General features: G+C 40.2%; 1 protein-coding gene across 1 annotated transcript in view; it reads left to right on the top strand.

The window, feature by feature from the left end:
* The first annotated feature begins 1,704 nt into the window (after window positions 1-1,704).
* Window positions 1,705-21,061, top strand: part of nek7 (NIMA-related kinase 7) — a 60,285-nt gene continuing 40,928 nt past the window's right edge. Inside the window, exon 1 of the mRNA XM_044198378.1 lies at window positions 1,705-2,019. The gene's annotated coding sequence lies outside the window, so the exon portion shown is untranslated. The remainder of the gene's footprint in view (window positions 2,020-21,061) is intronic.

The raw sequence follows: 21,061 nt of genomic DNA, 5'->3' as shown, positions 1-21,061 counted from the left end.
AAAATATGCACAAATCAAAAGGACACCCTCTCTGTTAAATAAAATCAGCAAAAAGAACACAAAAAGTTTGCTATTGGTTTAAAGCACCAGATCAGTGCAGAGAGACACTTTTAGAACAATGGAAATTCAACACGATTATTAAACAGTTTTCTACCAAACAGACGTGGAGGCATGCATGTTGAACTAGAGGATCTCTGGGTGCAGCTCCCCTCGCAGACTGATGCATTACTTTTCATCCATCCATCTAATTATTCCCTCAGAAACCTGAAATTTGAAGATACAAAAGGCCGTCCCTATCTGTCACTGAGAGCCATTGATCTTATTGAAAGAAAATGTGGGTGTAGAGGAAACCCAATATAACTCATGCCATTAAATTCCACACAGCATTATTCACATACAGAATTGACAGATTTCTGTGAGACGTTTCTTTTAATCTTCAACTGTTGTTGAAGAAAAAGGGTGGAAAATCCTACACTCCAGGCATCTCTCCCTTTTTCCATATTTGCAGTGAGGTTAACAAAAAAGGCTATTGAAGTTGGGAGAAAAAACACAACCCCACCTAACTTGTTGATTATTAACAATGGAGATGGGAAGAAGACAGCTGTGTTTCCTGTGTATCAGCAGTGTTTGAATTGTCAGTCTGAAATCAGCGCTGAAGCTTTTATCAAAGCAAAGTAAGCTGATCAATTCCAGATGCTCTCGCTGCCCGTGCGAGTCAATCTGCAATACCATTTTTGTCAATAAAGTCTCATGATATTCCCAATACAGACTGTGTGTGTGTGTCATGGGATGTGTGGGTACTCTGCATGCATGTGTATAATGATAGCAAGCAAGACTATGTGTCGAAGTCTGTGCGTATAAGAATGTGTGTTCAGGAGAATCCATTAAGCCTTGGCTGCCTCTGTCTCTCTCTTGCACACATATACACTCACACAAATACTTACAAACCCCCAACGAATCATCATGCGTATTCTAAACAAAGTTAGAATAACCAATCTTTTTGTTTCGTTGCAATTTAGGAATGTGTCACCCTCAGTGGTTTTGTACAGCATACGACGCCTCTACCCATAGACCCTTAACTCTAATAAGGATTAAGGATCCCCTCCCCCCCAAAAAAAGAAACCTCAGGAAGAGCAACTGAGGAGGGATCCCTCTCCCAGGACAGACATGCAATAGCTGTTGTGTTTACACAATAGACCAACATAGTAAAATTACAGTATGGACAATCAGGACTACAAAATAAAATAAATGCTGCTTACACATTAGTCCATAAGTAATAACTATCTAAAACAAGCCTAGATTACCAAGTGTGCAAAACTGAGAAAAGTTCAGTGTAAATTGTTTTAGGTCATTTAATCAATCGCAAATTTTATCAGCAGATTTGCACAACTAATTATGACCTTATCTTGTTGCCCTGTATTGTGGAGGACCCTGTCTTAAAACGTGAGATGCAGTTGAAAGTTCTGTAGAAAGCTAGTAAGTGGACCTTAGATGCTTTTGTCAACTGTTTCCAAGGTCAAGAATGAAATGTCACACTCACTATCATATCTATTTCTCTCAATAAATATCACGCAACATTTTCACACACGATTGAAAAACAAATCAAAAGGAGGGGTGTTGGGGTGGTTTGAGGTTGAGGTTCCCTGTTGAATCTCGCGGTATTTGACAGCTTCCCTCCACTCTTTGACACTTGCCCCTCCCCTGCGCTCCGGGAATGCTGGGTTGTTTACATTACTGGCACACGGGTCAGAAGTGTGGTGATGAGAGGGGCCTAGTGCAGAGACTATCTGGAAACACGTATACACTCTCGACTGGCTATACAGCACAGGCTCTCTCTCCGAAAAAAAACACTTTGTACCTTTCAGGCAACGGTGCCACCAAGAAGAGACGTCCGCCGAGTCGACTTTTTTGGAGCGACCTTGGAAGAAAGGGAAAGTCAAAACTAAGACAACCACCATAACCATCAGGAGAAACTCTCAACGTAGAAGGAATAGCTTAGCAACAGAGTCCGACTTCCTGGTAAGTAACTAAGTAACTGAGACACCGTTAGCTGACAGTCAACTTGTGAAACTGTACTACATTGAACGGCTATCAACCTTTTGTAAACTGTTTTAAACCTCTATTCTGACTTGGTTGGCAATTGACAGTCTTACAAAGCTCCCAAACAGTGCAAATGCGATCCTGACACAAACTTGAAAAAGTTTCTACGAAGTTCGCTAGCTAGCTTAGCTTGTTAGCCCACTAGCATGCCGCATTGCTAACTTTCACTACGTTCCCATGAAGCGACACAGTCGCCGCTGTCATTTACAATTAACAATGACATTGTAAGGTTATGATTACAGTGTGCGAAAGAACAACTTTCTTCTAACTTAGCATCGTAACAAAGCCATGTAACTAAAACTGTGGTGGAAACAGAGACATATAAGACAGTAGCCAAATAAAGTAGCCACTTACTGATACCATGCTACAGTGTTACAATAATGATATAGTACACATACTGCATAATTACTTTCTTGTATGGCCTTACTTATATAATTGTAGGTGCTACTCTTAATAATGAGGCTTAATTTTTGTGACATTGCAGAAAATGCCTGTCTTTACTCTGTAACGTTAGTTGTTACACGCATGCTGGTTTGTGTTTGTTTGTCTTTGCAGTGTGGGCATGTTTGTGTGTAACTTATGTGTGGTTTATGATTCTCTTCTGTAGAAATAGTAAACGTTCTCGAAAGTAATATAGAGTAGAGAGCAGAAACCTCAATTACTAGCATTACACATATCCACACTGTATCTGATTGGACTAAGTTTAAACTGGCAACTTCACCTCAGTGTTCACTCAGCTGTCCAGCCACTCTCATTGTCAGTTAAAATAATAAGGCTCTGTTTATGTGTATGAAAGACAGAACACAAAATTAGTAATTAATTACAGAGATGATAAAAGTAACATTTAGGTGATACATATGCTTTTAAATTGCAACTTAAATGAACTGATTAAATGAGACTTGATTTAGTGCAGAGCCACTAGTCAGGGTTTTTCCTGGCTCACACGAGGCAAAGGTGACCTGCCAAGCCTTGGTTTATGAACTTTGATTTATTATTTTAATAGGAAAATTTGATTGCCACTATTAGCCATGAATTGGCTCAACTAATGTTGAATTGACTTTAGGTTAAACTGCTACATGCCAGCATCAGGTGAAGAGGGGGAAGTAAGTGACTTTGACTTTGATCTGGTTGCTTGCTGGTTCACTAATCAAAATGTGCTTCACGATAACATAGAGTGACTTCATACCTTCTTGAAAAACATGCAAGGTAGTGGTATTCGAGTGATTGAGTTGTGGAGGTAACATCATGCTTGGGCTTCAAGACCACTGGAAGTTGAGAGTCTAACAGATTGATGAGGGGTTATGGCCTGTGATTGATACATTGACTAGTTCCTATACAAAATGATGAATGTTCACACCAATGCAAATGTTCAGTGATAAATGGCATACAGAGTGTAATGAACAATGAAGATGTTTAAAGCAAGGTATTTTTAAGAACAAATACATGCATTTATTTATATTTTAACCAGCTTGGTTTTTATCATGCGTTAGTTCCAACCCTCACTGATATGGGAATACATTGTTAGGCTACAACCAAAGTATTTAGCATGCTAACACAAGGCCACTTCTGTATTTCTTCTAAACCCTTAGACTGTGTTTACAAGTCTTACTACCAAACAAATGTTTCTTAGCCATTAAGTCATTTTCGGTGGAAATTGTGTCAATAGCTTACAGTTTAAGTGTGTATTGTTTCCATCTCTGTCTGGAAAAAGACTTGGCCCAAGTGCTGCTTCCAGCAGTCTATTTTACACTGCTAAACACCATAAGAGTTACAGCCTGGAAGACAGGGTTTATTTGGAAGAGAACTACTGGTAGTTGTAAAGAGATGGTTTATTTGAATGAAAAATAAATCAGGAAGTATTCTTTCAGGGAAAACAAGTTTTTCTTGCGTGACTCACTGCTTTTTTTGTGAGTCAGAATCATTACTGCAAAACCTTTACATACTGATTACATCCACAGTTCTGTTCGGACTTGAGTGGACCATTTTGTAATGGCTCATTTATTTTCATTTATTATATTTATATTTATTACAATAATGTAATGATGATGTTTATAATAATAATAATACCAATTGTACAAATGAGCTTTAAAAGAATAATAATAAATAATAGAGAAAAAATAAGGAAATACACACAGCACAACAAACAATCAAGAAAAATAAAAATCAGAGATTAACCTCACGGGTATGTAGGCAGTGCCTTGCCTCTACTAGGCCTAACCATTTTGGGGGTCACACATAGGTTGAAAACAGTATCTCGTGCCATGTTGCTGTCACTGCCTATCACAGCGAAATATTTCAGGTGTCATAGTATCACGTTTGGCTAAGCTGCAGAGAGATGATTCAGACAAGAGTTAGTTGGAACTGACATACCTTGTTGACCCAGTTATTACTCACTTCTGTGTTGCCACATTCGATCACTGTCAAAGACAATAGGCTTGAGTCTGCCAGCGTCATCAGGTGATGGAGATGAACACCGGCTGGCTCTGTGAAGTTGACTGTCAAGGAATGTGTCATGAACCTGATGATCAGCAAATGGCTGCCAAATGTTTGCATCAGTCTCTGTGATGAGGGATTTCTGCCAGTATATCCCACTTTGAATTTCAGCTGATGAGAGGTGGATTACTTTTGACAGGCCTTGGCAAAACTTTATTTTTATTAATTAATTATTTGCCTTGTTCTATTGTTTGGATTAAGTAAGGGTAATAAGGATAGACTAGAAAGTGGTGATAGCAGTTGTGATCAGTAGTGTAGCCTGATTAAATGACTTCCTGAAAATAGAAACACATAGAAAGAGGAACTTCATTATTATTTATTATTGGAAGAGGTACTGGTGATGCATTATCCTCGTAGAAGCGCTGATATTTGCCAGGCTTTTCCTATGATTAAGCTTGGGTTCACATACATATTGGCCTAGGCCATACATATCTTCTCTGTTAGTGTAGTTTTAATGGTAGCTAGACTTTCTACTACTAAGACATTCAGTGAGACCTAAAATGCCATTCATTGGTGTAGAGAAATCTGCTGCACCCAAAGCAGTGATCTAGCGCAGTGGAATTTACCAAATCGCTCTATCCTGTGAGAGTTTCCTGTTTTAGCCCTGGAGCTGGCCCCTCTGCTGGATTAAAGATCAGATGAGACATTTGTCATCTGACCACTTTAACAGTCATCTTGCCTTTGGGTTTCACAAAAACAAGAAATGTTAGCTCCTTTTTTTTTTCTTGCGCAAAGCATATTTGAAGGAAGATGCTTCCTAAGGCTATTTTTGAGCTACATTAAGCACTGTCTTTTGCATGATGTCAAAGGCCTTGGTCAAGCATTGTACAGAAATTATGCTGGCAAAGGTAGCAGATCACTGCTTAGGATATAGGCTTGTTTGGTGTACTTTCTTTGTGATTAGTTGTTGTATTATCAAATAATAAAAAGCAAGAAAAAGAAAATACAAGCTTAATGCCTTCCCCAGAAGAATTTAGAACTGAGTCTTTCCTTTCCAAGCTCAGTTTGGTTAGAGTTTAGAGTAAGGTCTTTGGCAATGAGAATGGGCTGTCTAAGTAGCATCTTATACTCCCCTCAAACTGCCAGCCAGTCAATATTTTTCATATCCATCTCCCTTCTATCTTACGAAGGGTCACTGATGTTTCAAGCATTCAAATATCCTTGGAGGGTGCCTCACGGCTCCCCATGTCATGTGAAAGTTCTCCATTTCACTGTGGCATTGATGCCTTTTCTCAATGGGCTCTGTAGTGCTCTGGGGGAAACAGACTACAAAGACATGCAAACAAAAAAATTACTGACCTAGGACCCTGTTTAAAGTTTATGAAATGCTCTCAGTGCCCCTGGGTCAGCTTATACCATGACCACACAGTGGTTTATTTCACTGCAGTATTTTTGTTAATTTTTTTTTTTTTTTACAACCATGGTCTTGTCTTTGGCTCCGAAATCCTGCTCTATATGAAACAACTCTATTTATATGTAACTGAGTAATTAAAGCAATACCATTAAAGGCATTTTCCCCACATTAAAGTGGTCATATTATGCTCATTTTCAGGTTCATAATTTTATTTTGGGGTTGTACCAGAATAGGTTTACATGGTTTAATTTTCAAAAAACACCATATTTTTACTCATACTGCACACTGCTGCAGCACCTCTTTTCACCCTGTGTCTTGAACACTCTGTTTTAGCTACCGAGTGAGGCATCTCACTTCTATTTGAACTTGTTGGGAGTTGCACATGTGCAGTACCTAGGTAAGGACTATTAGCCAATCAGAAACAGAGTAGGGCGGGTCCTGACGAGCAAGGTAGTGTGATCCAAAACAAAGCCACTTCAGACGGTAACTATGGCTTCGGTTCAGCCATACATGTTCCAACAACCCGAACCAGCTTCAAAACCGAGACTGGAGCAAGAGTTTCAGGGTGGTAAGTTATTCATTTGTAACTAATTTATCTTTCATAGGTAACGTTTTAACCGTGCCCTGTCTCTACATCACAGTAACAACTTTATTGACTGCCTTGAGGGTATCAAATGTTATTTTAATTTCATATTTAGGTGTACTTGTGGAAACTGGTCAATTTGTGCGTTATGATGCATGTGACATAGCGATGTAGATACGTAACGGAAGTAAAGGCTGGACTACAATCAAGCTGTTTTCAGGCAGTTCAGGAGCAGTGTTTTCTGTGGGAGCTAACTCCCTTTGGGGTGGACTTTAGGCTTTTTCAACTTTGCAAACCTATTACATGCACAAAAAAGATATATTAACACAATGAAGGAAAGGGAAAAAGCCAAAAAGCATAATATGGCCACTTTAAAGAGCCTCTAAGCAGAAAAAAAGATTAAACAAAGATGAAGAAATAAATAGCTTCAATATGTCTACCTTTCCAAAATGCACCCTGGAAAGGTCAAAACAAGGTCCCCTTAGAAATAATGTTGTTATTCTACATAGAAAGTGGGTAAACATTTCAATATTTTTGATGTATTGACAGAAATAACATGCTGTTTGAATTATTTGGAGATACTGACTCAACTGAAATAGCTGTGTAATGCAGCTGTTATAGTTATTTGTTTTTTTTTTTCTTTTTCTCATTTTGCATAGTTTGGTAATTGAGTGGGCCTTTTTATTTGTGAGTCTGTATTTTACCAACCTTTTTAATCGGTGGCAGCCTACATAAAGTTATCATTTAGTTACAATTTAGTTAGCCTATTTGTGGACTAACTGTACATGCATTATACTCTAGATATCCAGTGCCTATAGTATATGAACTGTGCTGGAAAGATGGCAGCCTCTTCCTTTTTTTTTTCATTGGAGATCACTTTCCAATCGTCCCCTCTCCTTCTCTATCTCTTTTGATTATCTGCATGCGAAAATACAAATCCCTCAGGTTACAAATTCACTTTCACAAAATAATTACAAGATGCTATATGCCACTGTAAACACCACATCAGTGACAGTGACAGTATGCATTTGTCATGAGATGAGACAAAAGCAGAATGAATTTGCACTCATGAACAGAATGAGGGAGGGAGGGAGATTTTTTTTGTGTTGCTTGCTGACTGTGCTATGGGCGTTTGTTCCAGCTTCATCACAAATGAGCCTTAATGTTTCACACGGGATTTGCTGCAGAAGAGAGGAAATTTGTGTGAGAGCATCTTGTTTTGACAGACTGTCTGTTTTACCCTCCCTCTTTTCAGTGTGAAAAGCCAGGGACATTTCACTGTCTCTCCTCACTGTCTCTGTTTCATTTTTCTTTTCTTGTGACATTGTGAGTAGATCTATGATTAGGGCCAGCTAAGGCATTTCTCAGTTGATCAATATCAACTTTTTTAAAGCCTTTATAAAGCCAGATTCTTTATTTATTGTAAGGTATAGCCATTAACAACGCCTCAGTGCGCTCCGTTACAGCACTGGAAACATATGTACCGCACAGTGTTGCAAGCGACTGAACTGCTAAAATGTGCAAGCAGTTTCAATTAATTATATTCACGTTGTCATTGTGCGTCCACTGAAGAAGAAAGCAGAGCTACTAGCAGTTCAAAAGTTAGCGCTGCTATTAGTTGAAAAGCTGCATTAAGGGGCGATCACAGAGACGCACTGCTACAGGCGCAGCCGCTTCAAAAACACCAAAACTGCTGGTGCATCTGAGAAGCGTAGCTCTCTCACAGTCCAACAGCTAACTAGCTAGTTAACTTATTAGCCTATTTATCGGCATAGTAAACGGCATTATACTCACCAGAGAGATTCGCCTGTCTGCTCAAGCAACAGGAGTAGTAGAAATAGTAAAGCCTGCCTCTTGATTGATTTGCATGGCTGTCTGGGCCAAGTTTGACATTCATGAACAGTGCGACTCCATGCCTTGCGCTGAAAAGTTGAGAATATTTAAACTTTTATGCACATCTAAAAACCGCGAAGTGCGGTGCAACAGAGGAGCGCATGCCAGGCGCACTGTACCATAACAATTGTTTTGCTGGTGACACAGCAGCGCATCTCAGTGTGATTGCCTGCTTAGAACATCATAATTTGCTCATGCTAGGTATATCCAACGTTGTCCAAATCCTCCATATCTTCCACAGTTCCACACAAACACTCGCTCTCTGTGGATATTATGCAAAATAATATGGGGCACTATACAAAATATCATAGGAAACTGAAAGAAAAGATTGTTATGCAGGCTATATTTTCTAAACGCAGTGCTATTTAGCTTTTAAATTATATAATTTATAACTTGGACTGGCTTTGTTACTTTTAATGTAGACCTTTCTTCTGAATGCACTGTGCAGCTGTATTATGTAAAAAAAAAAAAATCAAAATATTAGATTGGTCTTGGTATAGGTAAATACTGCTTAAATGACTCGGATCACAAGCAAAAAACCCTTAATTGTGAAATCCTTATTCATTTCGTTTTCAGCCTCTTTATTTCACTCTGCCTTGTTTGGGTGCGGGTGACATCTTTCTCCCCCCTCCCCTCCTCTCCTCTGTCTGTGCTTGTACCCTGACTCACAGCAGTCTTCAATGGTCTCCCTGGTCTCTTGGTTTGTCCTGGGGCTTTGGGGTTGTGGTCAAGGCCTGGGGGCATGAAGAAGGAAGAGGAATCATAATGAGAAGCTCCCCTCTACTCCTGCTGCCTAACCTGCCCTCAAGCCCCTTTGCCTCGCTCCCTTTCCACTTCCATGCCACCCATCTCTTCTCCTCTTCCCATATTACTGCCTCCCATCTTAGACCCTTACTTCTTTTTGCTTACCAGCCCCCCTCTTCCCTATTTCGTTTCCCCACTTCTTTTTCCCCTCTTCCCACCCCCTCAACCTCTGTGACTCGCCCCCCCATTCTTGCCTCTGCCCTCCTCTCCTGGGGGTCCTCTCTACCCGGGGCCTCCCCTCAGCCTCCTCCTCCCTGCCCAGCCTGGCCCACAGTCAATGGGAGGCAGGCAGCCTGACTCCCTCAGAGCAGCAGGAAGCTGCAGCAGCAGGGGTTAGGCCTGTATGGCGCTGCCGGCTGGCTCTGTCAGAAGTCCTGCCAAGCCAAGGATGAGAGACCTTTGCCAGTGCGGTATTGGGGCACCAAATAAAAATATTTTACAGATGTCTGAAGCCAGGCATCAGGAGTCAGCAGTGGCTTACTCAGGCTCAGAGCAGAGGTGTCTTTTAAGTGCAAACGATGTGAATGTTACTGTATTTGTGCGTAGTATTTATGATAAAGAAAATTAATTTTAAGTATGAATAGAGGAGAAGGAGGGGGGAAAGAAGACGTGGGTGTGTGGCAGGAGGGAAGTAGGCTTGTCTGATTTTTGGATTGGCTGGAGGAAAAGTGATTGATTTGGTGGGTTGCATTTGGGGGGGGGGGGGTGCTACAGTGCTACTGTACTGTGAATGCCTGGCTGGGTTCCCAACCAGTTCTGGCTTGACAGTGAATATTTAACATTGCGCCACACTGCGGGGCTTGGCTGTAAACAGCAAGCAGCAAAGCAACAAAAGCCTGCGTGATGCTGGTCCTTGGTTGTGAAGCCCACCTAAAAACAACACACAAGCAGGAAGCACATCTTGAAGTTCTGATTTTAGAAAAAGGCAGATGGCATTGGTTGGTGGTGTCACACTGTAAAAAAAAAAAAAAAAAAACCCCACAAGGATCCCCTGATGAAAGCAGCTCCTGCTTGCTTTGAACAGCAAGTCTGTCATGGTTGGTGTCTGTTTTGTGGCTCTGGGTCAAACTGTGATACGCAACTCCTGGAATTTGCGCTTTTTAAGTTTTTCATGTTCAAATCGTCGAGGGAGGGGGGGGTATTAATATTAATATTCTAATATGTGAAGGTGGCAGGGAAGACCGATCTGGTTTACCTGCTTTCAACCCCTGTTGTGGATCTTTTATATCTCTTTCTGTTTCTCTTGCTGTCTTTCTTCCCTTCTGTCTTTCTCTGCAATTTCGGTACCTGGCATTTTCATTTTATGAATATTGTCACTCTGTACTGTTACAGATAAGCCTACACTTAGATTCCTATATGATACTTTGGGTTAAAATATCTAGTAAATAACATGTAAGTTTTTGGTCTTAGTATGATCAAACCTCTGTATTTATAGTTGTATCTCACAAAGCAGATTCTTAATTAGGTGGAAGCTCTGTGTGAATGACCTGCTAAATCTCAACTGGATTTGGTCAGTGTAACCAAATGCCCTCCTGAAATCAATGGGAGACACAATATATATATTTTTTATATTTGTGTTAAGCATTGCTAGACAGTGAATTACATTCCCTTTTGGCCAATGGTGTTTGCTTGAGTTGAAATCAACTTTTGCATGTGTGGGGGACATAAAGTCCAGGTTTAAAAAATTAAAACAATGAGCCTCAATAGACCAAACTATCCAAGGTCTTGTATTGTTTTAGATGAATTTTGAGTATTTATGTTCTAAAGTGTATAAAAGAAAATGCATGTCTTTTATCATGCAAACTGCCAACTGAATTATAATTGAAGGCAGCGGTTTGTGTGATCACTCTAAAAGATTGTTCCTCTTTGACCTATGAACACTTTAAAAAAGGAGATTCTCATTGCTTGTGCTTGACTGATGACAGAATGAAGATGTGGCAAGAGTGATGAAGTTTAAGCAGAGTTGTGTGATTGTAGAGGGATGGACGAAAGAGAAGAGAGAAAATAATTGGTTGTATGATGTCGAGAGTGGAGTTGGATGGATCTGATGACAGGATTAAAAGAATGATTAAGACTATTAGCTATTATGAACTGGATGAAAGTGACTGTTTGTTTACAGGTTTGTGACATTTGATTATTTCCTGCTTTTCTGGGCTCTGTTGCCATCCCTGAATATTTGTGAATGATCATTTGGATACAGAGAAATTTGTGCTTGTGAACAAGTGTTTTGTTCAGATCACTTATTTTGGGGGCCCAGTTGTTAGCCAGGGATCCTCATTATTTGCTCCATGTCTCTGAATTATTATTGTGTCCAGCAGATATTAACTTCCCACTGGAAATTAGGTCCTAAATAAACATACCGGTTTGAAGATGAGCTTAAGACATTTTGATTCAGCTGTGGCCCTGTTAAGCTTCTATTGGCCCTGATATCTAGAAATCAGGCTGATTTGTGGAGTTTTACCTATGTTGGGTGAATGGAGGACAGAGTCCAGCCTCTGTGTGAGGGATGGTGGAACAGGTCTGACGTCTCTCCTGAACTGAAAAGGGAAATCCCTGCAGGCACAGAGTAGAGAGGAGGGATAAGGGAGGAGGGCAAGAATGGAGAGAGGTGCGACCCCATCGGGGTAACGTTATTCTCCGATTGTCAGCTCCTTACACACACACTCGCACACATACTGGGATTCTCTGTCGGTGTGCCGGGTGATGCACTCATGCAAAGGATGAGTGCCTTACGAATAAAAATGAATGTTGAAGTTCTTGTGTGTCTTCCTATGCATGTTTTGTGCTCACATACATGTTGTTAGTTTATATAAGTTTATATATTTCTGTAATAATTTTTGTCCCATTTTTGAGGTGTTTGGCTTTCACTCTCGCCTACCCAAAGCAATTTCAAGTGCAACTGTGGAATAAGCCTCATTTCTCACTTCAAAGCTGTGCACAGAAAATATACAAATCATATATTTCTTTCCCTAGAATATTGATGTGTTATAGAGAAGTGGTAAGTAACGAAATAGAAGCCAGCTGATTTTATTTTCTCAAGTATACATTCCAAAAATGTTGAGTGGCTTTTATATAGTCGCATTATTCCTGATTTATTTTCAGTCCCAAGTTCCTCAAAGGTACACCTACTCTTCAAGACAGAGCCATATGTCTAGAAATGAACAATGCATGCATGCCTGCGCCTTTATCATCAGTTTCTATTTTTCAAATTCAAAACATTAAAGAAAACCCACCTGGAGCTGTTAATTTGGCTTTGCTTTGTAGATTTAAATATGTGGTCAAACCGAATCATGTCTATGTGATGTGATCCTGAGCCAGAATAAATTGTGCTACTGGAATCAACTGAAATAGTTGCGTTATTGTCGGTTTCATAGTTAGGAGTCATCCTCCTTGGCAGTATGACAACAACATGGGTGTATACACACACACTCATATGCAACAAAAGGACTGTATTTGACCTCTGATTGAGTAGCAGTGCTCTGGATCTGGTTAGAAGATTGTGTGTGCGTGTGTGTGCGTCAGCCAGCAGGGCCCACCACAGAAGCCACACTAGGCTGAAACCGAGCCAGAGCCAAGCTTGATTTTTGTGGAGCCACTTTCCCATGGGCCCACTATGACTTATGTGTTCAGTAAATGCATCCAGTTTTACATTGATTTCTGTGTGTGTCTGCATCTGTTGGTGTGTGATTACATTAATGTGCGGACCACACTTTGTGTGTTGGTATCTCTTTCTCTCCTCATTGAGTGCTAGGGTTGAGCTAAGGTTGTTTTTGGTTCAGGGTTTTGACCATGGAGATGCTGAAGGGTTGTGGTCCTCTTTCCCCGTCCCCCACAGAGCATATGAGAAGGCTTGGGCCCGGAAAAGCCCCAACACAAGCCCTTAGCCCTCACGTTAGCACTCAACTATGTAACGAGACATGCCTGGGAACTGCTCCTCTCACATTACTAATGATTTGGACATCTTGCTCTTGTCATTTCCTCTTAGACAAACTTCGATGCTGACGCAGGGTAACTGCTTCAAACTATCCAGGGAGAAGGGGGAAAAACCTGCTTGAAGGGAGTATGAGAGACTGCTGGTTTTGTGTGTAGGGAAAATAGACTACATTCACCAGATGTTTTTTTAATGGTTGTTTCATAGATGAGAAACTCAAATGACAGGCTTCATCATCTCCAAACAACACAGAGATGGGTCAGCAGTTGCTGCTTTATCATTGGTGTCTTAGAACCCAGTCACAGCCAGAACTGCATGCAGCATAGACGGCACTAATGCTGGTTTTGAAAAAAAAAAAAAAAAAAACAGATTAAAAGGGTCTTTGTGATCTCCTTATATACTCCTATTATACTTTAATGTGTTGTGTAAACAACAAGTCTTCTTTCTAATGGTCTTTGTGTGTAGAGCCAAATTGTGTTTTTGCTCTGGTACCACATTACATACAGGTTTCTGTATCTGTTGGTTGTTTGCTTGTATGCAATTTTTAGTTCACATGTGCCATGTCAAGCTGCCTTCTTCTTTGCAGCTTCATCTCCTCCTTTATAGATATTAATAGAAGACAAAGAAGGGTAATGTAATTTCAGAATCTGAACACTGCCTAGATGATGATGATGATGATAGATGATGATCCGTTTGCTATGATCACAAGGTTAGGCTTCAGAATACACAGCTGTACTGATGAACACCAGACTCTTGGTGGAAATGCCGTGTAAATGCCTTTATTTAGAACAGAAGAAAAAAGTGAGCGTGGCATTCCCTTATTTTATTTTTTCATGAAATTCTCTTATTTGTCCCTATTTTATGTCTTTAGTTAGTTTTTTTTTTTTTTTTTTATACTATAAGCCCTCTAGCCTTGCAGACAAACAGAGCCCCAGCCCTGTGGTACAGAATGTCACATCCGATATCCTGGTGCCAGAGGTGATGAAGCTAATTTGGTGGTCAGTAAGTGACATGGCTAACAAACAAAGCCCTTATTGGTCCTGGAGCACTGGAAACTCTGCTCTGCTGTGCAATGCTCTGTTTTGCATTGTGAAAGACCATGAGTTGTTGCCACAGGAGACTAACTCAACCTAAAGCCTTGGGGTCTTCGTCATGCTGTGGTGTACAAATCTGGGTGTGGATATTTGGTTCAAATGAACTGAGAGGTGTGCGCATAAAAATACCCTAAATAGCTGCTTTAATAACAAAATAACTAAATAATCATAGACATGAGCATTTTTTTGCTCTACTTTTATTTTGCTGATGACTGCTACCTTACACTGTAAAGGTATTTCAGTGTAGAAGAGCTGAAAAGGTATACCATGCTTTATAGTGATGTGGTGAAGCAACCTGAATAGTTTTAACTACTGGGGGGGTTTTCACATTAAAGTGCCACATGCGAACTGCCTCAACAGTGACTGCAGTGCTTTCTCCTAAAATAAAATAAAAAGTAAGACTAGAGCTGCGATTAGTCGATTGACTATTTTAATAATAGATTTATTAAGATATTTTTATATGCAACAACTCCAAACATTTGATGGCTTTGTGTTCTCAGTTGTGAGAATTAATAGCTTTTCTTGGTTTTATGTAGTAGTAAATAAATGAATATTTTGGGGTTTTGGACCGTTGGTTAGACAAAATGAGACATTTGCCCTGAATCAGATACGTTTTAATTTTCTCTCTGCTTTATGTGGCACCCTAAAAGTATAATTCTGCTCTCAAACCATTGCAGCCTGGAAATGGAACTACATCCATGATTAAAGTCCCTCAAAGATCATAAAAACTTATGACATCACTTAAAGCTAGATCAGCCAGTCTAAATTAAGTCCTCTTGATTTTCTTTCACATATAATGCATTCAGTATATATTTTAACTGAGGTGTGATGGTGATATGGCATTTTGAAGGGCTGTAAATGTAGTGAGGGTGTGCAAGCATAGCCCAAACCCCCAGGGTCCCCTCTCCTAAACGCCTGGGGGGTTCTCTCCTTCACACAACCTGCTCCTTCACACACTAAGCTGGTTTCTGAGGGATCACACAGCTGTCTTAAATGCAGCTCTGTTTTTGCATACTTTGCCCACACGATTTTGTCTTTCCTTACACAGTCAACAATTTGTCAATATACCTTGTTTATTCTCAGTGATTGACAGTATGAATTGGTTTCACCTAGGAAAAGGGGGGTGGTGAGGGGAAAAAAAGAGAGAGGGGTAGTGTGGCTAACAATTTTTTTTTGACTGGTACCATGGCTGCCTGTCACTCTTCTTTTATCATTGAAATTGGAGTTTATCTTTTACAAGCTTGAGTAGAATGTTTTTGTTTTTCAAGTGATTATTAGCATCCTCCTTGGCTGCCGTCTCCGGCTGATGAAATGAGCACATCAAACGGGCACTGCAATAACGAAGCGGTGTGGGCTGGCTGGCTGGCTAGCTCCTGCCTTTTGCTGTAAGGCACCTGCTGAAGCGACAGGCTGGCAACAAAGGGCCCCTCGCCACAAGAGTGTCGTCAGTGCTGCTGTGGAGTGGGCAGGACAATAGAGCAGAGAGGTGGCCTGGGCTTTTAGCCACGTGCCAGCTCATGTCGACAACACACAGGAGCAACAGAGCACAGAAGAGCACGAAGGGGAGGAGGTGGGGAGGACAAGAGCGAGGGAGAAGGAGAAAGGGGAGGAGAGTGGCTGACACCTGCATGTGCTTCAGTTCTTTTCTCAATGGTGGACATCTTTACTATACATAGTGGCTAAAAGTGCGAAAGGAAAACTGAGATAGGAGGGGATACAAATGTGCAGGTGTGCACACGCAGGCAGGCACACACACAGATGAAGACAGAGGAGAGTGTTGTTACTGGGATTACTGGCTCATGGAAGGTGCAGGTGATAGTGCAGATGTGTTTTATAGTGGCTGCAGTAGGTGAAATGTACACACACTGGAGCAGAGCACTGTGCTAGTTTATTTGTATTGTTGGGGAATAAATCAATTTAGGCCTCACATGAAGCCCAGGCTATTTGTGCTGTGCTATTTACTTCTGCAGTGAAATAATCATTAGCCTATAAAAATCTGAAAGTGAAAAATGTAAAGGAGGGCTATAAATAGTTAGAAAGCAGCATTATGGATCACTGGCCTTGTAGTGTCCCTATGGACCTCAGCGGTTTTCTTTGTCTTAATTCCCTTTTTTATCATTTCGCTGTGCTGCCTCCACTAGGGAGAAGGTGAAGGTCTGAGTTGTACAAAGATCTCACACTGAAAAATACACACATGTACAGAGCAGAAACATCACAGTTTACATTTTTTATACTTCATGTCTCTTTAATGTCAAACACATCTATGCACACACCTTAACATTGAGTTGAAAGTAGAGCTAGACTGGTAAGTTGGCTGGGCTGATATATCAACCAGTTTTAGCTAATTGCAAGTATAGCCATATCTGCATTTATGTCTGCCAATAAGTAACAAGAAATTGCATTTGAAAATTCAAAGATATGTTTGAAGTAATTTAGAAACGTGTCAGTTAAATATTTTTTTTTTACTGTAAAATGTCTTGCTCAGTACATAACCTGGTCACAATTTTTAAATAACCAAATTTAAGGCACTTATTTTCTGTGTTTACAATATAGGATACAGCAATAACAATATCGTTATTACATTTTTTTTAGGCACTCAAACATTGATTTCTGTATGGCCTCAAAAATCCAATATCCAGTTTTGGTAAAGCTGTAGTTTTAAGAGCCTGAAAAGCAGCATTGAGTTTGATCAGATACACTGATTTGTACATTCCACGTCCAACACACAGAAACGAGACATGCACAGGCTTTGTAGGGTCTGAAAGAGACCTAGCCATTAATCCAGCTATGTTCTGCCTGTCGAATAATGAATCCTGTTTGATGTCAGTGTTGTTGTTTGGGTCCTCTGTCTGACTGTTTGAGATTCTGTAATATTCTCATGCTGAGTTGCTCCCTGATTAACTTTATGCTTTTGTAGCCGTATTTGGGGAACGGAAAAGTCAAAATGGTTTGACTCTGTACTGTGTTTGGCTGGCTTTGCAAAGCCTATTTTCAGAGGTTTCTCCCTTTATCTTCATGTTGTGTTTTTTCTTTTAGATTGAGAGACAATAAAGTTTCCTCTCTTCATTTTCTATTCCATCAAGTCTTGGACCATCTTTCTCAAAGACCTCAAAGACATGCTGAGGTGTAGTTGGTCGGCTCATAGTCCAACGAACATGAGTGCTTGCACATTTGGGCTAATGATTTTGAATAGTGATTAAAATGAATTGGAGAGTGCGCTGCTTCTGTAGTATCGGACCCCTCCATCATTAGTGGTTCTCTTCCTCTCTCTTCCTCTTTTTCTCTTTCTGTATCATCAGTGTTAGTCAAGCAGGGGTTTCAGACAAGGCCTGGGGTGGGCTTTCATGAGCACAGACTCAAAGATTTCTCCACTTCTTGTAATCATGGACACCACTCTTCTAGCACTTTCACTGTCGTCTTCTGGCTCCTCAAAGGTGCCTTTGATTCCTTCACATCCTACACCCAGGCCGGATAGTGTCACATTATATTTTCCCTCACTCCTTTTTAAACCCCCCCCCCCCCACCAAAAAGCTCATCAGTCTGCCTTCATATTTATTGTCCTCGGACTGAGAGCTGATTTAGCACTCTTCTCTTTGGGACTGCTTAATTTCAGGACGCTTCCCCTTCACTTCCCTATTCATCCCCCCTCCCTCCCAGTTTGCCTTGATCCACCTTTTTATAGTTGGCTCCCTCTCTTTGTTTTTCTTCTTCTCTTGTTTTGAATGAATAATGCAGAAGGGAGGAAATGGGGATTAAAGAGGAGCTAAAGCCAGTGCCAACTTCTGTGGTGCACAGCTCCACACCGTCTCTCACAAGACCATGAACACATCAGGGCTAACAAGCTTGTTTTTTTCTTTCCTGGCATTTTTCTCAGTTCTGCATCTGTCCCACTCTGTCCTAGTCCATCCCTGCTGTGCCCTTCTCACTTTTGCCTTCTCACACTCAGTTTTGCCCCAGTTGATTGAAGATATGCTCTTTCATATCAAGATTGGACGACGTGTTGTTCACCGTGTTGCGAAAAGCTGACTTGTACATACTTTTTTAGAGTGCCTTTTTGAATGTTACGCAAAAAGCTCATCATGATAGTGATGGGGAAAATGATGAAGTCAAATAATTCTGTGGCATAACGGGTAAATAAGCAAGCTACAAAAAATAAATATTAAAATAATATTAACAGGTTTCACACAGGCTGCACACAGAACAGTTAGTGAATGTTTAATGCAAACTGCAAGGTTAATAAAAAACGTGGAGTGGTGATGTAGGGAGAATCTGTCTTAAGTAATGTTAAAAAAAAAAAGGAAATTAACAAATAAGATGTGTGCTGGAAGCGTGAGAACAAAGAAGACTGTTCACAGAAAATTGCTGAATAGTCTTGTTAATATCCTTTCTTTCCTCCTCTTGTTCTTCTTCACTCTGTTTCTCCCTTCCCTCCTCTATCATATAATTACCTATGTATGATTGGGCCTGCTGTGAGAATGTCAGGCTGGAGTCTCACATTAGATGAAACACAGTCAGAAAAGAGTGTACACTCAGTGTGGTCTGGATGGAAAAAATGTTTTTCACTTTCCTCAACAGAAAAACAACCACCAGTTTGTCAGAGAGATAAATGGTGTTCTTGCTAGCTCACTTACCAATATACTGTAGATCTTGCAGATTTTTATCTGCAAATAAATTATTGTCAATACCTGACAGCCTAACCTTAATGAAAATGATGAGAATGGCTGTGGATAGTTTGTAGACATTTTTTTGTTTTGAAATATAATATAATACATGCACTCGCCCACTTGTCGAGAAAATGCTTAATTGTACCATGCAGTGCACCTGTGTGGAAGCATCTGCATTCGTTATGTTTCTCCACTCATTTATGCAGGTTTTTCCTTTAATGTGTCACCTGTCTGTATATTATGATTTTAGGTACACACTACGAGCATATTGTGTGTCCACATATTTATCCTGTATAGCCTCTCTACCGCACTCTAAACATGGGTCTATCCTGTTGTATATTTACAGCTGTCAGACTAAAGCTCTGAAGTAGTCTCTGACATGCATCTATGAATAGTTAGGGGATTTATCTTTTAGCTGCTGCTGCCCCACTGCTGCCAAAATCCTAGCCAGCCCGCCACTATTTCTCGTCCCCATGACGGAAAGGCAGACAGGCAGGCAGACTGGTACCTTGAGTTTCCACTGCTGTTTGTGCCCACCAAATGTTTTGGAAGTCAAAATTCCTTCCTGTGAACTTTTTTGGATCAGAGACGATGAAAGAAACAGTGGAAACAGTGGAGCAGGGTTTATGGAGAGAGAGATTTAGTAAATTTAAGGTTCACACGATGAAAGTTATAAATCAATCTGTGTTTTGGATTTGTCCTGTCACTACGACAAGGCTTTGCTTTTGATTGGTTGCACATTACTTGAACTGTGTGTGAATGGGAGCTCTGAGATTGTGACCTTGCCTCGTTTGATTGAGTTAGCTTTGTTAATTGTGCTGTTTCCTGGTGTGTGTTAATCTAACATGGCAGTCTTAATTGATCTCGTTAATGTGGGATGTGGGAGGCGGGGGGCGAAAGAATGTCAGGGAGCTCAGATGCCCCCTGGTTATTTTGACACGTAGACAGAAACACAAGAGGGTTAGGGAAAGAAGTAAGGGTGCCAACCCCAATATAACAAAACACAAGGCTGAAGTGTAAAGAATAACTACGAGAGGCAGGAAGGCCGCCTGGGTGGATGACTTGTAAAGTCCCCTGTGACACCAAAATCAAAATGCCACGACAACCAGCTAGTCAGCCATCCAGTCAGCCTCTGGCTAATAGGCCCTATTTTCACCTGGTATTAAAATCCCCATGCATATTCAGGATGTTTTCAGATTGTCTTAATAGGGCTTGAAGCCAAATTAAAACACAGGTACAAATATTAACGGCTGAAGTACATACTTGGGGCTGCTGTTTTTACCCATTTTTTTTTAAGGATTAACATAATTCTTGCTTGTGCAAGTGCTGACTGAATGATTTTTAATGTCATTTTTTTATTAGTCTTAATTTAATTTGATTATTATGATAAATATTTGATCAACATCACTGGCACTATAACAGTTTTCAACAATTTATACAATCATTACGATTTTAATAACATAATTACAAACTTCCACAATAAGCGATTTTGCCCTGTTACGGTTTACAGTTATCACGTCACCATGGTACACAGTATGTGGGTCAGTGTATTGTAATGGTGCTGTCTGTTTGTGGTAGTCAGTCTTGTGAACAATTCAAGAACAACACATCATACAGGTTTCTCTTTGAGATTACATGTTTCCGCTATAGAATAAGTGATCTAATCAAATTGTAAAACTCCTTGCATAGATCTGCATGTTAATGAGGAAAACAGATTTTCACGACATTACTTTTTCTTCCTTAATGCATTAAAGTGCCAATCACTTATGTAACATGTGAAGATAAATATACTGAGAAATATTTGACAGGTAATGCCTTTTGTTAACTTAACGAATAAACTCATTAATGTGATCATGTTTAAAATGTTATGGTGATTGTGTGATTATAGCAGACTACTGAAGGGCCATTATTTTGTGAGACTAGAACCATTGTTTATGTTTATATGTGTAGGGAATTACGTTTTCAACCCATAAGTCAACTTGTTTAAGGTTAGTATGGGAGCAACAGGTAAACTTGTCCAATCATTATGAGGAACGGGATTCATTTTAGTCGAAAATATCCTTTTATTGGTGTTTTCATGGAAATAGTCAAAAATGAATCAGAATCAGAAATACTTTATTGATCCCTGAGGGTAAACTCACTTTC

This window comes from Siniperca chuatsi, linkage group LG6 (genome assembly GCF_020085105.1).
Source record: "Siniperca chuatsi isolate FFG_IHB_CAS linkage group LG6, ASM2008510v1, whole genome shotgun sequence".
In the NCBI taxonomy this organism is placed as follows: Eukaryota; Metazoa; Chordata; class Actinopteri; order Centrarchiformes; family Sinipercidae; genus Siniperca; species Siniperca chuatsi.
The sequence above is the reverse complement of the archived record's forward strand: the minus strand, read 5'-3'. Positions and strand labels throughout refer to the sequence as shown.